Consider the following 7500-nt stretch of genomic DNA (forward strand, 5'->3'; position numbering starts at 1 on the left):
CGCACTAAAACGAACATGAAAATTAATGTCTGCTTTTCTCCTCTGTAACATTGTCAATATTTGAACATGGAAATTCTTGTCGATTTGAGATTTTGTAGATAAAGGAGAGTGATCTTTAATAAACAACTCAGTTTATTGCATCCTGCCTTTGAGTCATAACCTCTCTCGGCACCGTCACATTGGTGACCCGGAAGTCGACTCGCTCCCACTGCCTTCCACCCCCACCTCCCTCGCCCTTCCATCGTTGGTACTATGACGGACTCTACTACAGCAGTTGGTGCTGCGGCCGCCCCATTTAAACTTTCACCGTTCGCCAGCGGAGAGGCATTTGCTTGGTTTCAGCGCGCAGAAACACCAGTTTCGCATCAACGGCGTGACTCGCTCAACCACCAAGTAGATTATGTTCTCGCGGCGATACCCGAGGACACCTTCCCGGAAATATCCGACTGGCCTTGTGAATGAGGAGACACGCCATCAAAAATTACCTTCTGCAGCAGTACTTGCCGTCGCCAGCCGCCCGTGTAGCAAAGCTTTTTCAGCTCTCGCAACAACCGTTGGGGGACCAAAGGGCTTTGCTTGCCCTCAGGGAAATGACCAGAATCGCTCGCCTTCAACCTGCCGCAGACGGCTCTCCTCGTGAGGTGAACCTACTTCGTGCCCTTTGGATACGCCGTTTACCCCGGACCTATACGCGCTGCCATACCCGATGTCGATAGTTTACCCATAAAGGACTTGATGATCAAAGCGACGCCCTAATGGACAGCCACTTCAAGACCTCCATCAACTCCTCCACCCCCTGACGAAGAGGATGCCTATTAAACATCAACTGAAGCTGACATGAATGCCGTAGGACATACACGGCCACACCGTGACGTACCAAAGCAGAGACAATGCCGCCCACCACCCACCAATCGCTCGCGCCCCCAACCAACGACTTCTACAGCCACTTACTACCTCCCATCCGCCACTGTTTTGCTACTACCACTTACGATTCGGGGCAACTGCGAAGAAATGTGCGAAGGAGTGTCAGTAGCCAAAAAACGTGTAAGTAGGCCATCACTCGTGGCGGTGGCCTCCCGTGTTTCTAATCTTTTCTTTTTACAGGATGCAGGAACGGGCGTGCGATTTTTGGTAGACACGGGTGCTTGTTGTTCTCTTTTGCCAATGAAACTCTTCAAGACACGACATAGTCTGTCTACAACTGCCGACTTCCGCTTGGTAGCTGCCAACGGATCTGCGATACCCCACCTACGGTTACAAGAACCTCACATTATCGTTCGGAAACTGTAAATTCAATTGGAGGTTTCTCGTTGCTGACGTCACAATGCCAATCCTCGGTGCGGATTTCCTCTCTCATTTCCACCTTCTGGTCGATGTCGCCCACCGACGATTGGTCAACGCAGACTCGTACTTGTCAACACCTCTTCAACCCACCCCTCTAGTATCGCTCTCCATATTAGCGCACCCACGGATGCCTACGCCCACCACCTCACGTCGTACCAGGAAGTTTTCCGTCCAGAACTACGCTAAACGCCCACGGTTCCTGCCAAGCACAGTATTTATCACCATATCAAGATGGCGGGACCCCCAGTCTTCGCAAAATTCAGACGTCTGGCACCGGAACGATTGGCAGCCGCCAAACAGACGTTCGCCGAAATGGAGGAAATGGGCCTTTGCCATAAGGCCTCCAGCCCATGGTCGTCACCCTTACACATCGTTCTGAAGAAAGACGGCTCAATCTGTCCGTTGCGGGGATTACAGGCGCCTGAACATGCAAACAGAACCGGATCACTACCCCCTCCCAAACATTGCCGACGTGACCTCCTACCTGCACAAAGCAAAGGTTTTCTCTACGCTCAATCTCCTGAAGGGGTATTATCAGGTGCCTATGAACCCAGTAGACATCCCCAAGACTGCCACCACCATTCCTTTTTGTACATACACCTTCAATTACTCCTGTTTTGGCCTTCGTAATGCTGGGGCAACGTTTCAACGTCTCATGGATGGCATCTTAGGGGACCTCCCTTTCTGTGTAAGTTACATGGACGACATACTTGTGTTCTCCTCCTCAAAAGAGGAACACCTCCGTCACCTGCGCATCGTGCTCGACCGCCTGCAACAAAACAGCCTTGTAGTCCGGTACGACTAGTGTACGTTTGGCGCCAACGAAGTGCCGTTCTTAGGGCACCGCATCACCCTTGAAGGTGTCCACCCCCTCCCTGAGAAGGTAGCAGCCGTTCAGAACTTCCCCGTGACCTCGACCGTCAAAGCTCTGCAAGAATTCTTGGGCATGATCAACTATTATCACCGTTTCGTGCCAGCCATTGCCGCCACTCTTGCTCCCCTCTACGCCTCCCTCAAGGGCAAGCCAAAGGACCTGAAGTGGGGTCCCCTTCAAGAAGCAGCCTTCTACAATGCAAAGAAGGCCCTATCAACTGCTGCGGCTCTCACTTTTCCTATCCACACGCCCTTCTCCTTCTCTCCACCGATTCCAGCGACGTCGCTATTGGTGCAGTACTCGAGAAGGTGGTCAAAGGCTCGCCCCCGCCCATTGGCCTTCTTCAGCAGAAAACTGTCCAAGGCAGAATCGGGTTATTCTACCTTCGATCGAGAATTGCTGGCGGTGCACTTGGCTGTCCGTCACTTTCGCCATTTCTTAGAAGGTACGCCCTTCGTCATTCGCACAGACCACATGCCTCAGGTGCACGCCTTCACTCGACAGTCTGATGCCTGGTCCACCCGTCAACGCCGACATCTCTCCGCCGTGGCTGAATACAATTGCACCCTCCAATACGTCCCTGGGAAAATGAATCCCGTGGCCGATGCCCTGTCAAGAAACACGTTGGCTGCCGTTCATCTGGGATTGGATTACAACGCCCTGGCTGAAGCCCAACGACAGGATCCAGAGTATCAAGCTTGTAGGACATCCTGCACGTCCCTCCGTTGGGAAGATTTTCCCCTCGAAGACTCCAACACCACCCTCCTCTGTGACGTCAGTACTGGTAGACCGCGACCTTGGATTCCTGCTCCCATGCGCCGACAGGTGTTTGATTTCATTCACGGCCTTTCACATCCCTCGTGCCGTTCTACTGCACAGCTGCTGAAGGCCAAGTTCATTTGGCACGGCATTTCTAAGGATGCTAAGGATTGGGTCGCGCCTGTACTTCTTGCCAAACTTCCAAAGTACATCGACACACGGATTCAGGAGTGGGCACCTTTCCTCAACCTCAGCGTCGTTTCGCACACATTCACGTCGACTTGTAGGCTCCCCTACCCAAATCACAAGGACATCGATACCAGTTTACCGTCATCGACCGCTCCACTCGTTGGCCTGAAGCCATTCCCATGGACACTGCAACGTCCGCCTCATGTACATCTGCCTTACTCTCTGGATGGATTTCAAGATTCAGTATCCCTGAGCATATTACTTCTGACAGGGGAACCACTTTCACCTCTCAATTGTGGACGTCATTAGCGAATCCCCTGGGCATCACCCTACATCAGACAACGGCCTACAACCCCGCTGCCAATGGAATGGTTGAACGTTTTCATCGCACCCTCAAAGCAGCTTTGATGTCCCGCTGCAAGGATTGCAACTGGTTACTCAGCTTCCCTGGGTCCTCCTGGGACTAAGGACCACTCCTAAAGAAGCTCTCAACGTCTCGGCAGCTGAAATGGTGTATGGCGACCCGTTGGTCGTCCCTGCCGAATTTTTTGCTTCTACAACCTCCTCTGACGATCTCCAGCGCATACGTCACGTCGTGGGAAAATTTACTCCATGCCGCCAGACTTACAAGCCCCCAGCGAAGCATTACATACCAACGGACTTGCACTCTGCAACGCACGTCTTCCTGCGCAACGACACTAGCAAGCCACCACTAACGCCCCCTTACACGGGCCCTTTCCTTGTGATCCGACGCAGTCTGAAAGCATTCCTACTAAACATTCGGGGCAAAGAAGACTGGGTCTCCATTGATCGTCCAAAACCTGCTTATCTTCTGCCAGATGACCCGCCTACAGTTCGCCTCTCCAGATCAGGGCGCCCTATTTAACATATACAGTATATAATTTTTAGGGGGGGAGCCATGTACCAACTGTGTGTCACACAATTGTACATAATTCCTTTTGCACATATTATGCTTGTATCTTCGCTCTTCCCTCGCACTAAACGAACATGAAAATTCATGTCTGCTGTTTCCTCTGTAACATTGTCTGTCTTGTTAACTTGTTATGACCTGTTGCCTTGAGGTTTTGTATATAAAGGAGTGTATTTTATAACAATATAACTCAGTTGATTGCATTCTGCCTTTGAGTTCACAACCCTCTCTCGGCTCGTCACAATTCTCTCCGAAACATTTACTATTGTCCTAACCTACCTAAAAGTAAACAACAACCTCATTTATACCAAAAGTCTTTCCCACAACAAACAATCGATACACTAACTACCTCTCTCTCTCTCTCTCTCTCTCTCTCTCTCTCTCTCTCTCTCTCTCTCTCTCTCTCTCTCACAAGATTTACCAAACAAAAAAAAAATAGATAAAAATAAAACATAAATTAATCTTCCACAGCAATACCTGCGGAACAGAACACGGATAATGCGGTAATGAAGTAGGTTTCATTCTGTCCGACAGTGTTAGGACTTAACGTGGTAACAACGCTCATCTGGGTCCATGGGATCCGGTACAAAACACACTCGGGAAGAATGGGGATGTATGGTTATATACTCAAAATTTAGCTAAAATCCATAGCTCACCACATCACCATGGCCGTATCACCCAAGTGTGACCCCAGCATCAGAATGCAAGGTAAGGTGAAGAATGATATAGAGAGAAGAGTTTTCTTGGATGAGGATGCTTTGATGAAAAGCATTGGAGAGGGCGCATCAGCAACCCACCCCTTAATGTAGAGAAAGTGGTGGGAAAGAAAATAATCATTCATTTAGGACGAAGACTTTAAAAATTAAATTCACTCAAGGATGTGAACTGAAAATTACTAAATGGTTTCCATACATCAATGTACAAATTTCACATCAATCATATAACTGTATATACATGTTAATATATGTACATTCTTTTCCTCCCACAAAAATATTATGCAGATAACAATACCGATTACATCAACTTTTTTTTTTCAAAATTATCTATTTTATGTTTTTTTATCATATTTTTCAAGTGACTTTAGAGCAAAATAACTAACAGAATATTAATTATATAACATTGTACTTTTATATAGCTCTTCAAATTGTAACTAACTTATGTTCTTAGGCTTCAGTAAGACTCCAAGTTTCTGATGGAAATATTAAAACTGGTAGAACCATCTCATTTAATACTTTTCTTTCTAGAGAAAGTGGCTTACAAATAAAATTAAAATCAAGAGTGGGAAGTTTACACTGGGAATTTGTTCATTAAAATCTTGTTAATCGAGAAACTAATCACAATTAGAGCCACTTCCAACAGTAACGACCTAGTTCAGCCATAACTTGGCCGTAGCGCAAAACGGTCTCGTTCCTCGAAAAGTTCTGATATTTTCGCCTAGTAATTAGGCCCTCTTCAATTGCACCAATCTTTCTCTCTCTACCCTTCCATTATATTTCTTCTCACCCTTAACCCTCTTTAGAAAAGTAAAAACATAAGTATTAAAAGCGTCCCCTGAGAATACTTAGCAAAAACGTCCCTGGATCAGGCACGTAATAATCGTTCTGAACGCGCTTGAAACTCCCCTCAATCAAGATGAAGACCTCGTCTGCAATGAGGCTGTTACTAGATGGCGCTCCACAGTCGAATCACTCACTGTTGGTGATGGAAGTTTTGGGGCCATTTAGAAAAGAGGAGAGAGATTTCACAAGTGATGGGATTCGTTATAGCTATTCGTAATAAGAAAAGTAAGTCTATTACTTGTCCTACTTATCAGATAAAGCCCCTGGTTGTTATATTTTTAGAATAATTAGAGTTTAAGGTGCCTCTTAATAAAACCCACAGCTGTTAATTACAGCGATTTCAAAAAGAAAAAAAAGGAGGATTTGCCTAAAAACAATATTTGCATTCAAGTCCAAAGCATTAGTCTATACGACGATATCAATGAAATGTCAACAGGTAACAAATACTGATTATTGTAGCTGTTGTATCAAAGGTAGCTGATTGTAGCAGCAATTCTTAACAATCCTTTTAGGAAAAAAATGTAAATTTTTTGTTGGAACGTATTATCATTCAATATGTCTTGTGAGACCTGACTACTATGTGACTGGAAGAGTGAATCTCTATTCATAAAGCTTTGGCTTTCTGAGGATTTTGAAAACAGGATAGAAATTCTTAAAGATTATTTGGTTTCTTGGAAATTGGAAAATATTTCCATCTCCAATAAAGTTATAAAATTACAAAGTAATTAATTATGATTGATATCCACCATGAACTAGGTTTTATGTCAGGGTATATTCTGGTGAATACAAGTTTTTCAAAATAGCAAAGAGTTGGTAGGGTTTTTGAGTTCCCTGAACCCTCCATTTTCAATGGCAGTCAAAGTTGTGCCCTGACAAGAAAATTTCTCATAGGATTCAAAACCGAACTTCACTCAAGTAATATTTTGATTTTTAAATGAGTGAAATATCATCATTATTATTATTATTATTATTATTATTATTATTATTATTATTATTATTATTATTATTATTAATTCAATTTAGGTTTTAGGCAAAGACATTGAACCATTAAAAAAAGCTGATCGCATGAATCTGGAAACATGTAAAGAATAAGAAAATTCCATATACTTGAAGCAAAGATATCAATTTAGTTAACGCTTGAGTTCTTGACTTGTCACACGAAGGCGGAAAATAGAGTACAGGTTATTTTGATCCAATTCTGGTATCACAATTATAAAATCTCTAATTTCTAGTTAAGTATCTATATTTATTACATCAAGAAAGTATCCAATAGTTATGTTATAAAGAACGATGATTTTTTTTTTTTATATGTGTTCATGCAAGTATTCTACAAATAATAGAACACTTGTCGTAGACTTGACGTTGTCCAGCGGGATCAGGGATCTCTAATTATTTGCCATTAAAACTATATTCAATGCAACAAGAAATGGTCGGGTACCTGGTATTAAATGGACTCCACCACTTATGCCATATACCCACAGATCAGACGCAGGAATTATTTCTCCAACCCTGCTTCAAATTGTTACCCTCTGTTTTGTCATTATTTCTCTTTTTTTACATAAATTAGTGTGATTCCATATTGTATTGGGAATTATTCTAACTCTTCTTCCAGGATACCAGTAAGGTAAAATTAATGGAGTGTTTGCTGTCAAAAGTTTTCTCATGATCCTAAAAGTTTCATATAAGCGGAGTCCATCCTTTCCTCATATGCCAGACGAGGCCGCTACGCATTCTATGATATGAACAAAGACTTTTGCGATAGGCAGTTTTCTGGCTTCAAGCTCACCATATGGTCACATAAATGCCCAATCTAAAGCATAAACAGGTAATTCATGGAATAAAAG

At 44.2% G+C, this 7500-nt stretch overlaps 1 protein-coding gene across 1 annotated transcript in view; it reads right to left on the minus strand.

The window, feature by feature from the left end:
* Positions 1-7500, minus strand: part of LOC137626797 (uncharacterized) — a 783811-nt gene that overhangs the window by 34925 nt on the left and 741386 nt on the right. The window lies entirely within an intron of this gene.

The sequence above is a fragment of the Palaemon carinicauda genome, chromosome 34 (genome assembly GCF_036898095.1).
Source record: "Palaemon carinicauda isolate YSFRI2023 chromosome 34, ASM3689809v2, whole genome shotgun sequence".
In the NCBI taxonomy this organism is placed as follows: domain Eukaryota; kingdom Metazoa; phylum Arthropoda; class Malacostraca; order Decapoda; family Palaemonidae; genus Palaemon; species Palaemon carinicauda.